Raw genomic sequence first — 24,999 nt, 5'->3', positions numbered from 1 at the left:
TCTCTGGAGAAAAGGAATAGGTGACGTTTCGGGTCGAGAGCCTTCTACTTTTATTTTGTTATTTTGAGGTTGTTTTCATTACTGCTCTAATAACATCCTTCAGCGTAGAGAGCAGGCCAGTCCTTCTTGCGGTTGCCGGAGAGGCCTTGTGCAAAAGGAACCCATCTGATTGCCGTCGCCACTCACTCCACTCCTTTCAGTGCACTTGCAGTGAGTGCATTGCCTTCCTCTGGTAGTGTCATGCAACAACCAGCCTCTGTCTTTGTGCAACCGATCATGATGTCAATCAGTGTTCCATTATTCTGTTTTGCCAAGCGTCAGAAAACCAATCTACTGCACTGCTGGCCTGCCCCGCTGTCTGTTGGCTGAAGAAATTGTCTACCCTCATGCTGCAAGATTACAAAGAAAAATCAATACTCCCATGATAGATGTTGATAAATGCACCCGAGGAGAGCGCATCGATGTGTGGTGATGTCACGTCAGCGTACTAATTCTTTCCCCTGAATTGTCCACTTTTCATTCTTTGTTCATTCTCCATTTCCTTCACGGCATTCATGTTGAGCACATTCCAGTCATTGGCCATGATTAAGGGCGTCCTTTGCTTCTGTTTAATAAGGTCTCTCCCTATTTCTTTGTGTCAGAGAGTGGTGAAGACACTTCGTGGCCCCAAATGTAACTCCTCTGAGGGGTTGGCAGGTAAGCTTTAACACTGCAGAATGTTGATGCGATATAATACGGTAGAACTTTATTTATCCCAGGAGGGAAATTGATCTGCCAACAGTCATAAGAAACACAAAAACATGAAGTTAAAGTGTCCAGTGGAAAGGCTTGGGGGATGTGCAAAGATTGAGTCCGTCTCAGTCTCAGTCTACCCCACAACAGAAGGGGGAGGAGTTGTAAAGTTTGAGAGCCACAGGGTAGGAGATCCTTCTTGCCTGTGGCTGGAGGAATAAAATATATTGATGTAATTGTCCGTTTCGTGTGCTTTCTGAGGTAAGTGCTCCCAATGTGGTCTTTTACTTTTGCGATGGCTTTGCTTTTGCTTTAAAAGTAGAGACAATATTAAGGAAAAAAAAGTATAAATGGATCCTTCAGCACAATAACTTCCAGGATCTATTCTGTCACTTGGGCTGCTTGGGACGTGGGGATTGATTGAGTTCTGTACCAGCACTTGTACTGTTGCAGAGAAGCTGAGCCCTGCTAAAGCACAGGTGCTGACTCAGCAAGCAGAGGACTACATTTGTAATCATTTTTGCGTTTCCAAATAGGAAATGATAGAATGGCCCCATAGCAGAAGCGTCCACATCGTGGGGCTGGAAACTGGAAGTGTCCTGAGCTAATTCTGCTACCACCGTCATCTATTGCAACAAGTGATGGCACCCACTGATTGTCGCCGGAAGCTTGCGCCCTTTTCAGGACGGACGATGGCAGTGATGTCAACATTTGAAACATGGATGATGGACACAAAAGAAGAAGAAATGATAGAACTAGATGGGAATCCCAGTACTCTCCATATTCTCCTTTGGGCCATTTCTTTGGCCGGCCATTTCAATCTATTGAGGATGTTTCCTGCCGGAAAGTTTATTTCACATAATATTTCTTTGGTCACTCTTTATTTAGACCAGACCCGAGCCTGCAGAATTAGTTTGCTTTTCAGAAAATACACCCTGGGTGTTTTGACTTAATCTCCAAACCTCCATTTATTATTATTTCCACAGATGCTTTCTCCCAATTTTTGGGTGTTAAATCCATAATATTTTCAATTGGCAGAATGTTTTAATTAGTATTAAAAATGACATGTGTAAGTACACTGGATGGTAATTTTTTAAAAGGTTATCATTGTGCAATGTTAACCAGGCAGCAATTATGATTGTCTAAATATGTGTGTAGCAGCATTAGTCCTTCTTTGAACTCTCACTTACCATATGTATATACTTTTAGGGATTCCACCACTATTTAGTTTAGTTTAGAGATACAGGCCCTTCGGCCCACCAAATTCACACTGACCATCGGCGAAACCAAGCGCAGGCTCGGCGATCGCTTCGCTGAACACCTGCGCTCGGTCCGCATTAACAAAACTGATCTCCCGGTGGCCGAGCACTTTAACTCCCCCTCCCATTCCCAGTCTGACCTTTCTGTCATGGGCCTCCTCCAGTGCCATAGTGAGGCCCGCCGGAAGTTGGAGGAGCAGCACCTCATATTTCGCCTGGGCAGTTTGCAGCCCGGTGGTATGAACGTCGACTTCTCCAACTTTAGATAGCTCCTCTGTCCCTCCCTTCCCCTCCTCCTTCCCAGATCTCCCTCTATCTTCCTGTCTCCACCTATATCCTTCCTTTGTCCCGCCCCCCTGACATCAGTCTGAGGAAGGGTCTCGACCCGAAACGTCACCCATTCCTTCTCTCCCGAGATGCTGCCTGACCTGCTGAGTTACTCCAGCATTTTGTGAATAAATCGATTTGTACCAGCATCTGCAGTTATTTTCTTATATCACACTGACCAGTGATCCCCACACATTAACACTACCCTACACACAATAGGGACCATTTTATATTTATACCAAGCCAAATTAACCTACAAACCTGTACATCTTGGAGTGTGGGAGGAAACCAAAGATCTCGGAGAAAACCCATGCAGGACACGGTGAGAAAGTACAAACTTCGTACAGACAAGCACCCGTCCGTAGTCATGATCGAACCCGGGTCACATAGCTAGGTGAAGGTGCAGTGTTTTGGTTTCTCATAGGATTTATATACTGTTGTAATTTGCATCTTTTTATACATTGCAGTGCTTGACATATATGTAGAACATTTCTAGAATACTAGCACGCATCAAAAGCTTCTCACTGTACCTCGGTACATGTGACAATAAACTGAACTGAAACTGAAGCATAACTGTCAACATGTTCCAGAGCTAATTCACTGTGCGAAGGAATTTCAGACATTGCTACGAGATGTGATAAGTCATGATGCAAATGAAAATCTTTTTGACGTCTTGCACTTCATGTGCATGTTTAATAATTTTCCTCTTGGGTGCTTAAGAGTTAATGAAAGGAATTATGCCAGTGAAGTATATGGACTGCAGGATGATAACATAGGCTTGATCAGAGCTAAAACGAAATGTATGGCAGGCAAATGGATTCGAGGGAGTCTCCGGCAGATGACACAAAAACCGACGGTATTGTAGACGTTGAAGATGGTTATTAGGATTTACAGCGGGATCTTGATCAAATGGATAAGCAGGCTGAGGAATATCTAATGAGGTTTAATTCAAATAAGTGTGAGGTGTTGCATTTTGTAGTCAAACCAGGACTGGATATTTACAGTGTTGGTAGGGCCCTGTGGTATGTTGCAGGAATCCAAGAATATGAACACCTACCCCACTGAAAGTGGTGTTGCTAATAGAAAGGGCAGTGAAGTATTGGAGTATTGTGTGCAGTTTTGGGCTCCTAATCTGAGGAAAGACGTTCTTGCCTTAGAGGGAGTACAGAGAAGGTTCACCAGATTGATCCCTGGGATGGCGGGACTTTCATATGAAGAAAGACTGGATAGACTGGGCTTGTACTCGCTGGAATTTAGAAGACTGAGGGGGGATCTTATAGAAACATATAAAATTCTTAAGGAGTTGGAGAGGCTAGATGCGGGAAGATTGTTCCCGATGTTGGGGGAGTCCAGAACCAGGGGTCACAGCTTAAGGATAAGGAGGAAGTCTTTTAGGACCGAGATGAGAAAACATTTCTTCACACAGAGAGTGGTGAGTCTGTGGAATTCTCTGCCACAGAAGGTAGTTGAGGCCAGTTCATTGGCTATATTTAAGAGGGAGTTCGATTTGGCCCTTTTTGCTAAAAGGGATCAGGGGGTATGGAGAGAAGGCAGGTACAGGTTACTGAGCTGGATGATCAGCCATGATCATATTGAATGGCGGTGCAGGCTCGAAGGGCCGAATGGCCTACTCCTGCACCTATTTTCTATGTTTCTATGTTTCTATGAAGATGACTTTTGGTTTCATCTCTCCCCTCCCTCCCCCTTCCCCTCCCTCGAACCACCCACTTGCCCCCCCCTCTTCTGCCACTAAAAATCAGTTAACTCATTCCACAGGTGGCAACTGTACATCCCTCTTGGGCTCACGCCTGACGCCTTTGAGCCTGCACCGCCATTCAATATGATCATGGCTGATCATCCAGCTCAGTAACCTGTACCTACCTGCCTTCTCTCCATACCCCCTGATCCCTTTAGCAAAAAGGGCCACATCTAACTCCCTCTTAAATATAGCCAATGAACTGGCCTCAACTACCTTCTGTGGCAGAGAATTCCACAGACTCACCACTCTCTGTTTGAAGAAATGTTTTCTCATCTCGGTCCTAAAAGACTTCCTCCTTATCCTTAAGCTGTGACCCCTGGTTCTGGACTCCCCCAACATCGGGAACAATCTTCCCGCATCTAGCCTCTCCAACTCCTTAAGAATTTTATATGTTTCTATAAGATCCCCCCTCAGTCTTCTAAATTCCAGCGAGTACAAGCCCAGTCTATCCAGTCTTTCTTCATATGAAAGTCCCGCCATCCCAGGGATCAATCTAGTGAACCTTCTCTGTACTCCCTCTAAGGCAAGAACGTCTTTCCTCAGATTAGGAGCCCAAAACTGCACACAATACTCCAATACTTCACTGCCCTTTCTATTAGCAACACCACTTTCAGTGGGGTAGGTGTTCATATTCTTGGATTCCTGCAACATACCACAGGGCCCTACCAACACTGTAAATATCCAGTCCTGGTTTGACTACAAAATGCAACACCTCACACTTATTTGAATTAAACCTCATTAGATATTCCTCAGCCTGCTTATCCATTTGATCAAGATCCCGCTGTAAATCCTAATAACCAACAGTCCCCCTATCACTGAACATCCTCGCATGAGGTCACCTGTTGCCGCCCCCGATTTGTCCTGTTCTTTCTTTGCTTCCAGTTTTCTCCCCAAATCTCCCTGCTACAATCACCCTGAAGAATGGTCACGACCCGAAACATCACCTATCCATTTTCTCCAGAGATGCTGCCTAACCCGCTGAGTTACTCCAACATATTGTGTCTATCTTTGGTATAAACCAGCAGCTGCAGTTTATTTTCTATTAAATTATTATCAAAGTACTCTATGGCTATTTAACAATAGATTCCACCATTTTCTCTTATACTGGTATCACACTAACTATAGGCTGAGGGTGCTTGATGGACTAATGGGATGTGTCCTTCAGGTACCTCCCACTTAGCATTGTCGGTGGTACCTCAGGACCTGGCCATTCTGATGTTTGAAAGGTACAACGTTACGGATGTGTCAGTGAAGAAGGTAAGTTGAAGGGACATGAGTAAACTATTGGTATCTTATAGATCAAGCCATTGGGTGACCAGCCAGAGGGTTAGTGGGGGTACACAGGGTGTACGGTATTCTCCTGCAGAAAATCCTCAAGGGCGGCATGGTGGCACAGCAGTAGAATTGCTGCCTTACAGCCCCACAGACCCGGGATTGATCCTTACTACGGATGTTTTTCTGTATGGAGCTTGTACATTCTCCCCATGACCTGCGTGGGTTTTCTCTGGGTGCACTGGTTTCCTCCCACACTCCAAAGGCGTACAGGTCTGTAGGCTAATTGACTTGGTATAAAAGTAAATTGTCCCTAGTGTGTGTAGGATAATATTAGTGTGTGGGGATCGCTGGTGAGTGTGAACTTGGTGGGCCAAATGGTCTATTTCCACGCTGTATCTCTAAACTAAACTAAACTAATAACACCTACACCACTTGGGATACTGTTGGATGGATGACCTTTGAAAGGAGGCCAGCAGCAGCAACAGCCAGGCTGAGGTACCACCACGTTTGGCTCTGATGCACAACAGGAAAAGATGGAGACAGGGAGAACTGCAGTAATAGAAGAGCCAATTATTAGGGGAAAAGACATGAGATTCTGTGCCACAGATGAGGTCCCAGGAAGGTATGTTGCCTCCCAAATGCCAGAGTCAAGGATGTCTCTGAGTGGGTGCAGAAAGCTCTCAAGAGGGATGGTGAGCAGCCAGGGGACTTTCTATATATCAGTAGCAATGGCATGACTAGAGAAAAGGATGAAGTCCTGCAGAGGGAAGATCAGAAGGAAAGCAGGAACTCAAGAGTAGTAATTTCTGGATTACCTCCAGTGCCATGTACCAGTGAGAGGAGGAAGCACAGGATTGGACAGATGAATGCTTGGCTCAGGCATTGATGCAGGAGGTGGAGCTTCAGGCTCTTGGAACACTTGATTAGTGCGGGTATCAGGGGTTACGGGGAGAAAGCAGGAGAATGGAGTTGAGAGGAAAAGATAGATCAGCCATGATCGAATGGCGGAGTAGACTTGATGGGCCCACTGACCTAATTCTGCTCCTATAATTTATTAACTTATTGGGATCTCCTCTGGGACAGAGATGACTTGTAGAAGAGGGACAGGTTGCACCTGAACTGGAGTACAACCGATATCCTGGCAGGGAGATTTGCTAGTGCTACTTGGGAAGTTTAAACTAGTCTAGCTGGGGGGTGGGACACAAAACATCAGTGGGATTCAGTGGTTATGTGGAGATCTGTCCTTTTTCTTTGTTTCAGCCACTGGACTCCGCATAAGCTTTGCAGAAACGATGTGATGATGTGTGATGACGATACACCAGAGGCTACGGGATCTTGGAATGTCACCAAGTATAATTACTGTAACGGAGTCCTACACCAAGATACCAGGAGAGTACTCCTGAGATACCGCAACAGGTGGGATTTGCCCTGTTTGTTAACAGGGCAAATCCCACCGCTGCCACCAAATGTCGAGTTCGACTTCGCGTTCGCGGACAGTTGGATGACAATAATCAGAGACGGCACAGACTTTACCTGTTGCCGTCTCTGATTATTGTCATCCAACTGACCGCGAACGCGAAGTCGAACTCGACAGTTACATATGGAAATGAATACATGTTTTAATTGATGATGAGAACATAAATGTTTGAAGGTTAATTCAAGTGAAAAATAAATATGAAATAGCTACCATTATGTCTCTTGAATCTGAGGAACAAACTATGATTGTTCACCTGATCTCTGCCCTCAAAGCTTTTATAAACATCTGTAAAGTCATTACTCAGCTATGTGCTCTCCAGAGAAAAATGTCCTATTGATTCAGCCTGCCTTATAACTCAAACCCGTCAAGGCCAGTAACATCTTTGTAAAGCTTTTTGCAGCCTTGCATAGCTGTAACATGACATCTCTATTCCTGTACCCAATACTCTGCCAAATGAAGGCAAGCACACCAGACACCTTCTTCATCACACCATCTACCTATGTTGCCACTTTCAAGGAACATGCGCTCTCTGTTCTGCAACACCCCCCGTCGGCCTAGCATGTGCTGTGTATGTCCAGCCTGGATTCATCTAACCAAAATGCAGCATCTCACATTTCTCTGAATTAAACTTAATCTGGCGCTTCTTGCCCCAATTCCCCAGTTGATGAAGATACTATTGTAATTCTCGATAACCTTCTTCATTGTACTCTATTCCATTAATTCTAGTATCAACCATTCACGATCGTACTGACCATACAACCTACATTCTCATACAAAATGTTAATATAAATAATGAACAACAGTGGATCCAGGGATCGATCCCTCTGGCACACCACTTGTTACAGGTATCCAGTCTGAAAAACAACCCTCCACACTATCCTCTGCCTCATGCCTTCAGGCTAATTTTCTATACAATTGGCTAGCCTGCCCTCAATCCCAAGTGATCTAACTTTCCAAACCATGAGAGGAATAGATTGGGTAGATGCACAGAGTCTCTTGCCCAGAGTAGGTGAATCGAGGACCAGAGGACAAAGGTTTAAGTTGAAGGGGAAAACATTTAATAGGAATGTGAGGGGTAACTTTTTCACACAAAAGGGGGTGGGTGTTTGGAATGAGCTGCCAGAGGAGGTATTTGATGCAAGAACTATCCCAACATTTAAGAAACAGTTAGACAGGTATATGGATAGGACAGGTTTGGAGGGATATGGATATGGCAGGTGGGATTAGTGTAGCTGAGACATGTTGGGCTGAAGGGCCTATTTCCACTCTGTATCACTCTATGACTCTTTCACCAATCTACCATGCAATAACTAGTTAACAGTCTTACTAAAGCCCATATAGACAATGTCTACCATACTGCCCTCATCAATCTTCCTGGTCACCACTTCAAAGTGCTCCTCCACTAAAACCTTATATGCCTGCCCTGCCTTACTTCATGAGTAGGTCAGATTTTTCCTCTTCTCTAGTAGGGCCATCAACATATTTATTGAGAAAATATTTCAGGACCCACTTAACAAATTCCACCCGAACTCAGCAAAAAAAAACCCCACTATTACAACTCTATTTTCTTCGCAACTATCTGCAATCTCCCTACATATTGGCTCCTCTATCCCCACTGACTATTGGGAAGCATAGAGTACAAACCCATCAAAGTGATCACCTCCTTCTTATTTCTCAATTCCACCCATATAGCCTCACGTGATGATCCCCCAGGAATAAACTTTCTAAGCGGCGTCGTGATATTCTCCCTAATCAAAAGAGTAAAGCTCACCACTCTTATCTTCCCTCAACCTCACGCCCCCCAGTAGCCTTTGTACCTTGGAACATTAAGCTGCCAGTCCTGTCCTTCCCTCAGCCATGTTTCTGTAACATCCCAGTCTCATCTACCTATTCATGGCCTGAGTTAATCTGCTTTACCTGTCAGGCCTCTTGCATTGAAATAAATGCAGATTAAACCATCAGTCTTTCCTCACACCCTCCCCATGTTCCTGTCTGTTCTGTCTGCTGACAGTGGTTTAGTATCCGTAATGAGTTACATAATGCAGCCACTGAATTGTATAAAGGAGATAATTTTATAATGTTTACCTGGTGTAATCTGAGAATGAGATTACGATGTTAAACCCTGACACTCACCCAAGTTTGTGGAGCCTGGTACTTCTATATTCTTTTTATTCGACAGGTTGGCAGATAACAAAACAGATAATGAGCTGATGAAAAGGGTCCAGTGGATAATAGGTTTCCGATATTTAAATTTAGCACATCATCCAGCCATCGTAAGCGCAAGAAGAAACAATATGCTAATTCTTTATAAAATGTAAGCTGAATTTATGAAGCATAAATATTTATGAGACACGGCTGAGAAAATTACAAAAAAAAAGGTAAGAATTCTTCATATGGCTATGTGCAGTGAGATTGTAAACATGTTTCTGCAGTGTTGCAACTTTGGTATTTCCGGAAAGATCAAAAGCGCTTTTCAAGTACAAACACATTTGCAGTCTCAGTCTAAACCATTAAAAAAAAAGAAATTGTGATAATTTCTTTCAGAACCTCGCTCCTCAGAGAAATAGAGACTTCCTTGCCAAAGTGCATTCATAACCAAAGGGTCAACTCCCTTCCATTGATCAGCCCACTTAATTCAAGGAGTGGATCTGAAATTTCAGCCAAGTGTGTCAGACTTAATGAAATGGTAATCACATCCCCTTCAGAAAATTCCTCAAAATGAAACTTCACACAAGAAAATATTTTCAATTATTGCGAGGCTAGTTTTTTGTTTTTGAATCTCAGTTTTGTTTTCACGTCATGTCGACATTAGTGTTGAAGGTAAATAGGTAAATAGAAGATAAATAAATTTCTTTATGGAGCAACATGAGGATATTCCTTTGTGATTCTATATTCAAGTAAATCTCTTTGATTGTCTCAGTTATAAAGTAGTAGAGGCTTAAGAAACTGATATCTACAGTGCAGCCTTGCTCATTTCCATACATAAAGCAGGCGCTTTTCCACAGTTCTTACTGCCAAACCTAGATAATCATTAAAAGTGACATAATCCCCTAACCTGTAGATTCCAGCATATTTCAAGGCAATATTAACATTATAATTTACTATCAACCATCCTATCCTTTTAAAAAAAAATGAAATTGCATATAAAATAGATGTTCAGTCACTCTTAATATGTCAGCCCAATTGCTTTCCAATGTGGATGGAAATGAATAAATAAATACCTGTGTTTCTGCATTTGAAATGTCAGATTGGTAGCCAACCAGCCTATTCCACACTATGTCCTAACAAATGCAAATATACAATTATAGTAATTTTTTAACATATAAGACTATTAAGGGGTTGGACACGTTAGAGGCAGGAAACATGTTCCCAATGTTGGGGGAGTCCAGAACCAGGGGGGCACAGTTTAAGAATAAGGGGTAGGCCATTTAGAACTGAGATGAGGATAAACTTTTTCAGTCAGAGAGTTGTAAATCTGTGGAATTCTCTGCCTCAGAAGGCAGGGGAGGTCAGTTCTCTGAATGCTTTCAAGAGAGAGCTAGATTGAGCTCTTGAGGATAGCAGAGTCAGGGGGTATGGGGAGAAAGCAGGAACGGGGTACTGATTGAGAATGATCAGCCATGATCACATGGAATGGTGGTGCTGGCTCAAAGGGCCGAATGGCCTACTCCTGCACCTGTTGTCTATTGTCTATTGTCTATTAATTGAATTGATTGATTGAAAGATACAGCATGACACCAGGCTCTTCGGCCCACCAAGTCTATGCCAACCATCTATCTCCCTTCCACACTAGTTCTATGCTATCCCACTTTCGCATTCCATTCTCCCCACATTTGAGGGCAATTTACAGAGACCAATTAACCTATAAACCCACACATGTTTGGGATGTGGAAGGAAACCAGACGACCTGGTGTGAACCCACATGGTCACAGGGAGAACTTGCAAACTCCACACCGGCAGCACCCAAGGTCAGGAGTGAACCCGAGTTCTGATGCTGTCAGGCAACAGTTCTACCAACTGCACCACAGTACTGACTAATTCAGTATTAACAATGGACTCAATTCTTACCATTAAGACAATGCTAGGACTGCCAACATTTGTAACATGTTTTGCAAGATATGTGAAGTCATGGTGTAAAATAATAGATTCCATTACATTGAAAGAATACCTTCCCTTTGTGTTAATAATTCATTAATAGGAATAACTCTTTAAAATGGACCAAAAACATGTCTCAGGTGGCTATCCACCAATGGTCCCTTCTAACTTTAATTGTCTTAATTTAAACTTTGCAAATTCACTATTTTATATTGGTTGATGGACCCATTCCAACCATGATGACAAGGCAGAACATAGTGACAGGGCTTGAGTGATGCAATACGCTGATTTATGTGCTTGATTATCACGTTGCCCAAACACGCCTGCCATGCCAACTTTGAAAAGGTACCTTACGTATATAATCATTCAGGGTCTCTGATCCCAGGTAGTGAGCAGCGAGGTATAAAGAGGCTTCAGGTGGCATCTTGCCGAGTTCCCCGACACAATATTGCCAGCCTTTTACACAAGGCAACGATGGAGTGGGGGTCTCCTCTTGACAAATTGTCAAAGGAGTGGCAAATGACAATAGATATGCCAACACATCTACAAATCATGAGAGAAACAGATCAGGTAGATGCACAGAGTCTCTTGCCCAGAGTAGGGGAATCGAGGACCAGAGGACAAAGGTTCAAGGTGAAGGGGAAAAGATTTAGGAGGAATCCGAGGGGTAACTTTTTCCCACAGAGGGTGGTGGGTGTATGGAACAAGCTGCCAGAGGAGGTAGTTGAGGCTGGGACTATTCCATTGTTTAAGAAGCAGTTGGACAGGTACATGGATAGGACAGGTTTGGAGGGATATGGACCAGGCACAGGTAGGTGGGACTAGTGTAACTGGGACATGTTGGCCGGTGTGGGCAAGTTGGGCCAAAGGGCCGGTTTCCACACTGTATCACTCTGTGACTCTATGACTCCATGACATCTAAAAACCAGAAAGATTGTTTTAAACTCGCTCCGGAAATAACATTTGAGAAAATAAATTAAAATATCAAAACCTTCATAAATATTTAAACTTGAAAATATTTGTACATAAGGGTTCTGTAAATAAAAGGATAAGCGATGAGAAAAGTACTCCTGCATAATTAAAGTCCAGTATTCAGCGTGAAACAAGAGGGTTCAGGTTTCTGCTCATTTGGTGTGGAGTTTGCACATTTCAAGATAGAGATCAAGATAGCTTTTATTTGTCATCCAATATTGGACGAAATTCGGTCACCCACAGTCCAACAATAAAAGCATTAAATAGGCATTGAAATTACACAACCCCAAAACCCCCAAAACACAGTCCAACAATAAAAGCATTAAATAGGCATTAAAATTACCCAACCCCAAAAACACACAAAAAAAGAAACATCCATCAAAGAAACATCCATCACAGTGAGTCTCCTCCAGTCCTCTCCTCACTGTGATGGAAAGCCACAATGTCTTTCCCTTCTCCTGCTGTCCTCGCCCGCAGTCAGGCTGTTGTGGTTGCAGGCCGCGCCGGACGGTCCACAGCGGGCCGAGCCTAAGGCGCGTCGCGTTGCAGCCGCTCCCGCAGCCTCCGAAAACGGCCGGCTCCGCCGATGATAAGTCCGATCCGGGGCGGGCGAACACGCTGCTGCTGCCGCTGTTGCTGCACGTCGGAGCGGTCGTGGCTCCCGACATTGAAGCCCCCGCCCAGCAGAGAAATATCCCGCGGCCTATCTTAGGCCGCGCCGGACGGTGAAATGTCTGCGCCCCAAGCCCCGCCACCCGGGGCGGGCGAACACGCTGCCGCTGCTGGAGCTCCCGATGTCGGCATCCACGCGGCCCGAGCCTAAGGCGAGTCGCAGCTGCTCCCGCAGCCTCCGAAGACGGCCGGATCCGCCGATGGTGAGTCCGATCCGCGGGCTCTGCGAACCAGAGCCCTGGAGGCCGCCAGCTCCAGGAGTTGGGCCGATGGTAGGCCGCAGATGGAACGGAGACACGGCCCAGAACACAAAGGTCGGGTCTCCGTTCGGAAGGGATACATATTTACATATTTACAATGTTACAGTTCCCCCCCTCCCCCCCACATACACACATAGTACACAACACAAAAACACCACATCACAACTACAATTAAGACAAAAACAAAACAACAAAAACATAAGACAAATGGACCGCAGGTGTAGCCGCAGCTGCTAGGGCAGCGCCGCCATTTTGCGCCGCCATTTTCCTTGTTACTGTGTGGGTTTCCTCTGGCTGCTCCAATTTCCTCCTACATCCCAAAAACACGTTCATCGGTAAGTTAATTGGCCACTGTAAAAAGCTTCAAGTAAATAGATGAGAGGTAGAATCTGGGGATAATTGATGAGAATGTGGGGAGGATAAAAAAATACGATTAATGTAGGGTTACAGTGAATGGGTGGTTTTGATGTTTGGTGCAGACTTGGTTGAACAAAGAGCCAGTTTAAGTGCTGTCATTCTCTATGCTTCTATGACTTTGTTGCTCTTTCCATTGATACTGCCTTACCCGTGGACTGTTTCCAACATTTCCTGTTTTTAGCTCCACGGTATTTGGCATTAAATGCAACATAAACTTCAGCAGCAGTGAATTGTATTGTGTTTGAGAATTTTTCTTCCATTGACATCACTGTTATTCAGAAGTAGAATAGCAACATGCAGCTTCACCTGAAAATGTGCTTTATGTGCAAAGATGAATTTCTACCTCTGTGCGATGAATTTTGTAATTGACATACTTTGTGGGGGAGGGAGTGTACATAATGTCTCCATTTGTTTCTGTAGAAAACCACTGAATAGATATAGTGAACAGAGGAGTAAAGCTGTGCTCTTATAAAACAGTATATATAATTGTGAATAGTAACTCAGTCTTAATCCAGGAAGTAGTCTTATCTACTTTTGCTTTCTTCCAAAATGTCCCTAATCTAAATGATTATACGCAATATGAAAGAATACTGTTCGGAAATTTAGAAACACAAAGTGTTATATAATATATTCTTTAAAGTTGAGTGACCTTCGTTATTAATGTAACTCACTTAAAGCACACATGGGAGAAAATGATTGCTAGATGTCGAAACAAGGTCAAAGATAAAGAAGGGAGAAGGAAAGGGCTCATGGAGCAAATATGGACAGTATGGAAAAAGAAAAAGCATTTGGAAAATAGGATTTTTGTCAAACTGTGTGAAAAAGTTAATCCTCGGATTCTTACTAAATCTTTTCCCCTTCACCTTGAACCTATGTCCTCTGGTCCTCGATTCCCCTACTCTAGGCAAGAGACTCTGTGCATGCCCAACTTCAGAATTTCCTGCTGCGGGTAAATCCACCAGCACTACAAATATTTTTGAACTTAGTTCTTTTCATATAGATCGTCCTTGTGACTCACAAGAGTTGTAAAGTTCTCAAAAACATGTCTAATAATTATCTGATTGATTTCTTAGCCCATTGTGGATACACAGCGCATGGCCTTGTCTTTTAAACAGTCACATTGAGACCCCAGTGGTTGGAGATGTTTAGCAGGCATCTACAGTAATGATGAACACTTTAAAAGGTTACTTTTGTAGTTGAGAGGCAATTTTCAGAGGTTAAAATTGAAATGCCTTCACTTTTATTCTGATGTTTTACTTCTGGTGTCACCTTTTTTTCTCTTTCCCTCTCCCTCTCTCTTTCTCTCTCCCCCCCTCTCTCTCTTCCTCCCTCCCTCTCCCTCTCTCCCCCTCCCTCTCTCCCTCCCTCCCTCTCCCCTCTCCTCCTCTCCCCTCTCCCCCTCTCCCCCACTACGCCTCTACCCTTCTCCCTCTCCCTCTGCCCCTGCAAATGTTAAAGAGTATGCAAGGAGAAGTACTGAATTTTAACCTTGAAAATGGGGGATGGTTTGTATTCAGTTCATTTATTGCTTGAATCCATTATGCTCTCTAAAAAGCAGACTGGCAAGCCAATTCTCTCAAATCTATCGACCGATTATACTATTCCAGTCTACCAATGCACAGGTTACTGTTGTACGGTCACATGGCGGGCAAATCAGGGAAGTTAAGCAGATTCAAATACATCTATTTTTACAGCAACTCTTTCTTTTTACCACTTACAACACAGGCAAGCAGTGGTGGGTGAGTAGAGTTCTCCAGTGGGTAACACTGTGCTGTACTCATTAATACACCAGCTTCAATTACCCGGTTATTATTGGCACATTAAATAATACTGACTGACAGCTGACACATTAATTGCCTTGAAACCGTGCACCTTTGAAACACAGTAATTTAAAGCTTCTTCCCCTGGCAAGGAGCAAATTTGTACTTTCATCAATCAGCAGATGACATCTATATGACATAACTTCCATTCTCTCCATTTCACAAATGCCATTCAACCTCTAAAATGTTTTTTCCCCCTACGGACATTCTGATCTACCTTTAAACATTAAGGTGACTGTGTGACAATTTGTGGTTCATAAGGTCATATACCTCATCTTTACTATCCTCTTTCACCAGTTTAATGTTATTTATTTTGTAAATAAAGCACATTTGAAAGCATAATTATATTTTATCATTAATCATCGTAATGGTTTGATCAGGGCTTGTAAGTCTCAATTGAAGGTTGACATAAAATCTTCTGTGAATTTTCATCCATCAAAAATTTAGATTTTTGCTTAGCAGGTTTAAATTGATGCGATTAGTACTACCTCTTGGCTTTCTATTAAATTACTGCACCACAATACACCTTGGATGTTCATGTTGTTGATAAAATTCATATGATTCATACCATTATTTTACCAATTATTTATAATATAATAGCTTCAATACTGTTAAAGTGGATCAGTGTGTTTATATGTTGAATGGATTGATATAAAAACATGAACAATAAATCAAAATGGTTAGACTTTCTCAGCCCACCTCCCTTCCAGTGACTCCATTTATACTTCACGCTGCCTCGACAAGACCTGCAGCCTAATCAAGGACAAGTGGCACCCCAGCCACTCCCTCTTCTACCCTCTCCCATCAGGCAAAAGGTATGGAAGTGTGAAAATGCACACCTCCAAATTCAGGGACAGTTTCTTTCCAGCTGTTATCAGGCAACTGAATCATCCTACCACAACCAGAGAGCAGTGCTGAACCTACTATCTACCTCTTTGACGACCTGTGGGCTATCCTTGATTGGACTTTGCTGGCTTTGCCTTGCACTAAACGTCATTCCATTATCATGTATCTATACACTGTAAATGGATTGATTGTAATCATGTGTTGTCTTTCTTCTGTCTTGGTTAGCATGCAACAAAAGCTTTTCACTGTACACGTGACAATAAACGAATCTGAAACCGAAACTGAGTAACACTGATATTGAGCTGACAGCCATAGTAAATTCTTATTTGTTCAGAGGCATCTCTCATTAGATAGAATTGATAGTAAGCAGCAGTGGAAGGGTTAGGAGAGATGACTGAGCAATGGTCAGGTACTTTTGCTGAAAGAGAATCCACCAAAATAAGCAATGTAGGTTAGGAATTATTTAACCAGTGCTGCAGGCTCTATTATGGACGGGGCAAGTCGAAAGGACATGGCAGAATTGGAAAAGCAGATGGCATGGGATATGAATGCTAATTGTAGGAGATTGCAAAATAAATCATCCTTAAACAAGGGGGAGGTTTTAAAATTAAGTGCACTGAAGGACAGAGAGGCTGGAAGTGACCGAGATATAGAAGTTGGAAAGAGCTGTTGAACCTATAATGGACCTTCCATTTTGTTTGGTCCTCCCCATGCGTACCCCTTAGCTCTTTCTTGCATCTTAAAATATTGCTAGAGTGATAAATGATGATAGATTCTGTGAAGTGGGTAGATTCTGTGGCAGCACGGTGGTGCAGCGGTAGAGTTTTTGCCTCACTGAGCCAGAGACCCGGGTTTCTGTCTATGGAGTTGACTCCGGGTGTTGTCTGTGTGGACTTTTTACCTTCCCCTTGTGACATCTGTGGGTTTTCTCCGGGTGCTCCGGCTTCCACCCACATTCCAAAGACGTGCACGTTTGTAAGTTAATTAGCTTCTGTAAATTGTCCCCAGTTGTGTAGGATATAACTAAAGTGGTGAGGTTTGCCTGATCAACGTGGACTTGGTGGGCCAAAGTTCCTGTTTCCACGCTGTATCTCTAAGCTACACTAAGTGCTCGAAGATAGACACAAAATGCTGTGGTAACTCAGTGGGTCTGGAGGGAAGGAATGGGTTACGTTTCGGCTCAAGACCCTTCTTCGGACACTTTTATGTCTATCTTTGACTTAAACCAGCATCTGCAGTTCCTTCCTTTTAAGTTTATTTTTCGTTGCTGAACACCCTTGGCAAGTTTGTCAAGCACACATTCCAAACATGCACCACATACGCTAATGATTTCAGTTATATCTTTCACCTCGGTTTTACCAAACTTTTCCTCCCAGCTATTTATCAGTTTCCCTCGGTGACATCCAATGTCATTGTTTCGGATTTCACCTTTACTCAACTCACACACCTCCAGTCTCTCTCCCTAGTCTATCATTTAAATTCAACAGTACCCTCTCAGGAACTGCACACATGCACCCACCCCACTCTACCTTTGGGCATTATTCAAGCAAACAACTTCACATGCACACACAGCTTCTATTAAACTACAAAGCTCTACTAAGGTCTGAGCCTTTTACAGTGAGTAGAAATTCATCTGGATGGAGCAAAAATTGATTCATGAAGAAATTACACTTGACGTGAAATTATTAGATTATAATTGTAAAAAATAGATGTATGACTTGTCAACATATGAAATAGAGTGAAGATTCAGATAATAGGGAAGCTTGTAGCCACAGCTGTCTCCTTCTTGTTCCTCTTGGATTGTATTGGATTATGGCTTGGGTTGGTGGATGATGTGGCACCAAAAGTCTATGATGAATAAGTGGTTGGTGGTAGAAGGTGAGGCACTGTTGAATGGTTGGTGAATGTCTAGAAGATCAATGTCTTAAGACTAGTATTGTGGACATAAATTGATTGATATTTTTTGTTTATTACATATTAATAATAATTATAATCCTTTATCCGTCCCACAACGGGGAAATTTGCAGGGTTACAGCAGCAAAGTGAATAGCAAAAATACATAAGCATTCATTATAAATAAAATAAAGATAATTATCTTTATTTACTGGTCTACTGGGAGCAGTGCTGGTTGTGTAGTCCGACGGCAGCAGGAAGGAAGGACCATTGATATCTCTCCCTCACACTCTTGGGGTGAAGAAGTTGCTTATATATTATCTGTGTTCATAAGTTCATAGGTGATACGAGTAGAATTAAGCCATTCGGCCCATCAAGTCTACTCCGCCATTCAGTCATGGCTGATCTATCTCTCCCTCCTAACCCCATTCTTCAGCCATCCCCCCATAAACCCTGACACCCGTACTAATCAAAAATCTATCTATCTCTGCCTTAAAGATACCCATTAACTTGGCCTCCACAGCAGTCTGTGGCAAATGAATTGCATTACGGGCCTCATATGTTGCCACAGTAATAATGTCATTGTTCCAATTGAACACTCTTGACTTGACTCTTGACACTTGACACTTGAGGTTGGACATTAATTGCCAAAACGTTGACTCTGTGTCTCTTCTTACAGATGTGACCAGCCTGCTGAGTATTTGCAGCATTTCCTCTTTGTGGTAGAAATATAATTGGTGGAATGGTTTTGTAAATGATTTATTTGAAAAATATTTTCTGCTCAGTTAATAATTTTATTGCAGGCATTACTCATGTAAATGTATTTTAAAATATCTCGACTTTTATTTCATTGGCCACAATCCCCAAGTCGCAGGACAGACTGGCAACTATCCAGACAGGGGTTTATTAGGACTAGAGGTCATAGCAGAGTCCAGGACCAGAGGTCTTAGCCTCAGGATTAAAGGATGTTCTTTTAGGAAGGAGATGAGGAGAAATGTCTTTGGTCAGAGGGTGGTGAATCTATGGAATTCTTCGCCACCGAAGGCTGTGGAGGCTGAGTCAGTGGATATTTCTACATCTGCCATGCATCTGCCCACTTACCCAACCTATCCAAGTCAACCTGCAGCCTCATAGCATCCTCCTCGTAGCTCACCCTGCCACCCAGCTTTGTGTCGTCCTCAAACTTGGAGATGTGTGGGAACAACGTGGGAACATGGAGATGCACAACAAGGTGTGTTTGGAGGGAAAGGATGGTTGGGCGAGTGGAAGTGGTTTGTCGTTTGTGAGATGGTGGCTCCTTCTTTAACAGGGCTTTTGTGGCTCCAAACCCTTAGATTGAGATTTTCAACACTACACCAAAAGCTCTCTCTCTCTCTCTCCCTCTCTCTCCCTCCCTCTCCCCTTTGGGCAGTCATGCGGCAGTGAGTCCCAAGAATCAGTAGCGATGCTGGATTTTTTTCAAGGAGACTTTGAACACGTGCTTGTACTTTCCTCCCCTTTCCACATGGTCACCTCTTCTCATAATTGAGTTCAGAATAGTTTTATTTCAAGTTTGTGCTGCTTAACTTATTTTCAAGGTTATTTAAAGGTGGGCAGTAAATGCAGGTGTAACACTGCTCAGACCTCAGAATAATAAATATTTATACCTCATCTTGGTGGAGAAAGCAGAGGGACAGCTATTGATAAAAGCAAAGTCATCACTTGCGTCCTGACAAATTGGGAAGAGACAGAGTGAAGCAGATCCAATAACACGAGGAAGTGAGAATATTAAGACAGACATACAAGTTCAATACACACGAGTGCAGGAGACGGTACACAACTCCAGCACTGAGAGATATTGTTTTATTCGGAGGGAAAGTCAACAGTGTCCATGGTCACTAAATAATAACAGCGAGGGACATAACATATCATCCTGAAAAAATGTGCGATGTCAAATCTATCTCTGAAATGAATAGCGAACCAGCCAATAAAGAAGTAACTCAGGTCAACAGTGAATTGGGTCAGTGCTTCACATTCTTCATGTTAAAAAAAGCCCCCAGCTCCAGACATTTAGAAAGATCCAGTTATCTGGTAAATCCCATTAATAGACTAAAGCTGCAAATATTGCGTGCAAGTGAAACACGCTTTTAGGCAGGGGAAGCTTTATTTTATGGCACGTTTGTAATTAAATGCACACATTAGTCACATTTACAAATAAAGTGTCGACACCATTATCTGTGTGATGTACATGCAATGGTAATTGTTAATCTACAATAAAGTAGGCACCCATGTTCTGAAGCTTATGGTGTCTGCTAAAAGTTACTGAAAGCCGAGTTTACAGAATGGCTCAGTGTATCTCCAAATTTTCAAATGACTAATTCAATTTTCCATTTCCCTACTTAAATTTCCATTGAAGACTTAATTCCTGTTTGAGTGTTCTTGTCCCCACTTGCAACTCTTTCTTTTAGATTGAATCTTTCCTAATTCCAGAATATATTCATGTCCTCCTGTAAATTTTCTTCTTTAATTTTGATAGCTTTGTTGTATTTGTATATTTCACTGCAGGTCATGAGAATCTTAACTCTAGGTCATTTGAGAAAATATTAATCAAGAGACATCTCCCAAGAGAGCACTGTAGGACATCATTAATAATGCCTGAAAATGATGTGATCCCTTTGGATTCTACTGGTCAACCTAGTCAACATAAGCACTGTAGAATAATCACACTGATTTCGCTGCAGTTTAATTTTTTTGTGGGAAATCCAAGTAGCACACAACCACTACTTTGTGGTTATCAAGTTGCTATGTCACTCCCTCAAAGAGTACCTGTAAATTATATTAGTAAGACTTCCTGCTTACTAACTCAAATTTGTTTATAATTTATGAACTTCCCAGATGTTCCATCATCTTTAACATGGAATATCGAGCATTTTTATGTTGTGTTCTTGGTCACGCCAGCTTATAAGTGGAATTTCAGGCAGAATTACCTTGTTAAAGGAACTCCTGCATCTGAAGAAGGATCCCAACCTGAAACAAGGCCTGTGCATTTCAATCCGCAGATGCTGCCTGAATTGCTGAGGTCTTCCAGCATGTTGTGCTTTGCTCACCGTTCCAGCATCTGCAGTTCCTTGTGTCTCCAGAGTGTGTCCATTCCTTCAGCCATATATGACCTGGCTGTTTCATCTCAACATGGTGGGCCCAACTAATCCTAAGATTACAATCTTGGAATGAAAACAACATTTTACAGTTGCAATCTCTTGCTAACAACTATTGTTGGAACATAAAACTGGCTTAAATAAGAGCATTGATACTGACTTTCATGGATATGTTTTTTCTCCGTATAAGAACAGTGTTCCTCTAATGGTAGTGTAGAAATGTTTCTTGAGTACATTGGATGCATGGTGCATGTTGTAAATCACATCAGTTGCTTCAAAATCAGTATTGGAATCAGAGTTCAATGTAAACATGCAGTTAGTAAATAGGACTTGGATAATTCCTCCCTCATTACCTTGGTTATATGGAGCAGTGATGACCTTTAGACTTTAGACTTTAATGCCACGTGAAAACAGGACCTTCGGCCCAACGAGTCCGTGCTGACCTGTGATCACCCTGTACACTAGTGCTATCGTACACACTAGGGACAATTTACAATTTATAGATGCCAATTAACCTACAAACCTGCATGTCTTTGAAGTGTTGGAGGAAACCGGAGCACCTAGAGAAAACTCAAATGGTCACAGGGGGAACAGAGGACTAGCATTCGCAGTCTGGATCGAACCCAGGTCTTTGGCACTTGTGAGGCAGCAACTCTAACACTGCCCCACTGTGCCGCCCACCTGAAAACAGATTTTTGATAGAAAAGAAATTTACTAAAACAGGACAGGAGAATATGTCCTCATGAAATCATATTTAAACAAAGGAACATAAGGCACAAGAGCAGGAGCAGTGCTTTAGATCCCAAGAGCATATTCTGGCATTCACTGAGATCAAGGTTGCTTTACAAGATGTTGGCTGGTTTAGGCAGAGTAAATAGAGGGATGCAATTCCCATTGGAAGATGTTTTAAAGAGCAGGGATAACAAATTTATCAATTTGAACATTAGATACAATGGTATCTGAGGGAAAGGAAACCAGAGTGTAGTCAGGGTTTGGAATTCACTGAAGGTTAAGCTAGGTTGCAAACCTTTATCTCTGAATCATTACATTCTCTCAGGGATTTTACATTTACCCGGAATCTATAGATCATAAATCAGCATTGAACAACATGGTGAGTGAAAATGATTTTAAATGATTTACAACTTGTTTTGATAACAATCCCTTGGAAAGAACACATTGTGTAATTTCTGCTTCCTGCATTTATGCATTGAAATGAAATCAATTGGTCTTTTCAAAAGTGAATTGGATAGGAATTTGAACGAGAGCAAATTGCAGGGCTGAGGGGAGAAACCAGGAGAATGTGCATGATGTGATTAATCTGTCAGGAGTCAGCAGAGACCCAATGGCCAAATGGTATTCTATTCTGTGATAATACTGTGAGTCTCTAAAGCAGAGTTGTGCAAAGAACCTAAGTCTCAAAACCTGGCTGCATTAACACGATTCGAGAATCATCCTATGGGTTTAGTTTGCTACATTTCTTGCATTTATATACCAAGATGGTGGAGGTCATTTTTCAAACCACGTTTCAATCCTCTCTGAAAATTCACCACCTCGGAATAAATTTAATTATGAAACCGATTGTGTTAATAATGTGATGGCTTTTGCAAGGAATACCCCAGTATTCATGGCAAGCACAATGATCTTAAATTAAGATTGTTACATCGTAAAACCATAGACAATTTGCACAAAGGAATTCAAGGGTAAATGAATGGAGGAAAATATAACATTATATCAGAAGAAATCCGATTTCTATCTGAATTGCAGCAAAGCATTATTCCTTGAAATAAATTATTTTGTTGGAAAAATTGTTTTATCTTTCTGGTACATTTTAATCATTCACATCAACAAAGTGTGCTTGGATATTGAGTGACTAACAAATAATTGTTCACACATTACTGTTTCCCAAATTATCACAGCCACTCTCAAGGTTCAACATTGTGGTTGAAATGCCTGATGCAAGCTATGAATAACCAAGGACTAAAATAATTGAATAACCTGCAATTTGGGAAGTGGTTCGAGAAGCGTTGTCATATTATTTTGTGTTACAGTGACTGCTTTTAGACACTTGTTTGTTTCCCTTTTAAGAACTTTGCATTGGTTGCCAGCACGTGCAATAATTGTATTCTACAAAGAAAGAACACGGGAACTCCCTTTTGCTGAGCAACAATATTAATGTTTAATTAGTAATATGAAAACAAGTGTGGCTTACTGTTCACAAATGTGGTCATAGATAATGTATTAGAGACAGGTCAACTGTATAATCATTATCCATCATCAAAATTGGAGCCAACGGAAATGCATTTTATCAAAATGTGTAGCCATTCAAACACGGTAAAGGCCTTCTTGTTGTTGAACTGAAATGCAGATTTAGAACCATAAATAACACCAGAAATCCAATAAGTTGGATCTCGATGGTAATTTTTTTGGAGATTATCTTTGTCAGACCTACTGGCCAATGATTGGCAGATTACATATCATGCATGGGGTTGCCAATTGCCAATTAGTTCAAATTAATATTGTTGGGGAAATAATTACATTGGAAGCATTCTCTCTAAGAGGTGAGAACAAGCAGTGAGGAGGAGACTGATGATATTGTTTAACTTTTACTCTTACTTTGGGGAAAGTTGTTCACTGATGATGAAAAGGTACTTCTTTTAGTTTGTGGCCTGATGCCTGTTTGTTCCCAAGTTCCTGTTTCTGCCTCTGCCCCTTGTCTCAGGCTTCAATTTCTGATCTGTTCTTAGTTATTGGAATTAATATTGACCGAAGTCAACTGTACTTTGAGGGTGTTGGAGAAATGCGTAAAGTGAAAACAGTAGTGTGTTTTAGTGTCACCAAGTAAGGAGTAAACAAGGATAGGTGACATTTCAGAAGAAGGACAGCACGGTAGTGCAGCGGTAGAGTTGCTGCCCTACAGCACTTGCAGAGCCGGAGACCCGGGTTTGATCACGACAATGGGTGCTGTCTGCCGGAGTTTGTACGTTCTCCCCGTGACACGTGGGTTTTCTCCAAGATCTTCAGTTTCCTTCCACAATCCAAAGACGTACAGATATGTAGGTTAATTGGCTTGGTACAAGTATAAATTGTCCCTAGTGAGTGTAGGATAGTGTTAATGTGCGGGGATTGCTGGTCGGTGCAGATTTGGTTGGCCGAAGGGCCTGTTTCCGTGCTGTATCTCTGAACTAAACTAAACTAAAAGGGTCCCGACCCAAAATATCACCCATCCACATTCTCCATTGATGCTGCCTGACCTGCAGAGTTGCTCCAGCACATTGTGTATCTTTTTGTAAACCAGCATCTGCAGTTCCTTGATTCTACAAGAAGCAAAGGAAGATGCCTCCACTGTGCTAGTGGAGGCAATAAATACTGGATGTACATAACATTGTTCGCTTAATTATTATTAACACTCTTCTGTTGAGCATTGCCACTTGATATGATTTGACCTTGAATGTTGGATTGGTAGTTTATTTTTTCCATTGTGTGCATTCCATTCTTGCTTTATATGGTACAGCAGCTCAGGTGTGAAACAAAAGCTATATTCCAATGCCTATCCCCTTGATATCTTTTACATGATAGTGGGCTTTCCTAGGATTTCCCAGCATTCCAGTTCATAGTACTGCTTCAAGTTTCTGACTTCCTTGTTGAAATCTGTAATAGGTGTTCGACCACTCCCTCCCCTTCCTCCATTCCCTGTTGAAGGTTTTCAGACCAAATTGAACCATTTAACTCTGCTTTCGTTTGGTTGCTCTGGGTTTAAAGAGCAAGAAGTATTTCAACAATTGTGGGGAGTGATTTTTCGGTTAATGAATTACAACTGCTGTGGATTAATGTGTTTCCAATAGGAAAATCCCCTCCCCCCAAAAAAAAACCCAGTACACTTTACAGGAAGAAAGGATCATTTGCAAATATATTGTCTGTACTGGATGTGCTCTTTACCCTGCCAGCATCACTATGCCTCTACTTCTGGCAGAGGTCTACGTGCTTTTGTCAAGGGCTGGACTGTGTAAGGTGTTTCTGCAGGCAAAGGACACAGTGGCAGAACATGTCAATAATTAAAGAGC

The sequence above is a fragment of the Rhinoraja longicauda genome, chromosome 23 (genome assembly GCF_053455715.1).
Source record: "Rhinoraja longicauda isolate Sanriku21f chromosome 23, sRhiLon1.1, whole genome shotgun sequence".
Lineage (NCBI taxonomy): Eukaryota > Metazoa > Chordata > Chondrichthyes > Rajiformes > Arhynchobatidae > Rhinoraja > Rhinoraja longicauda.
This window is presented reverse-complemented; position numbering follows the sequence as displayed.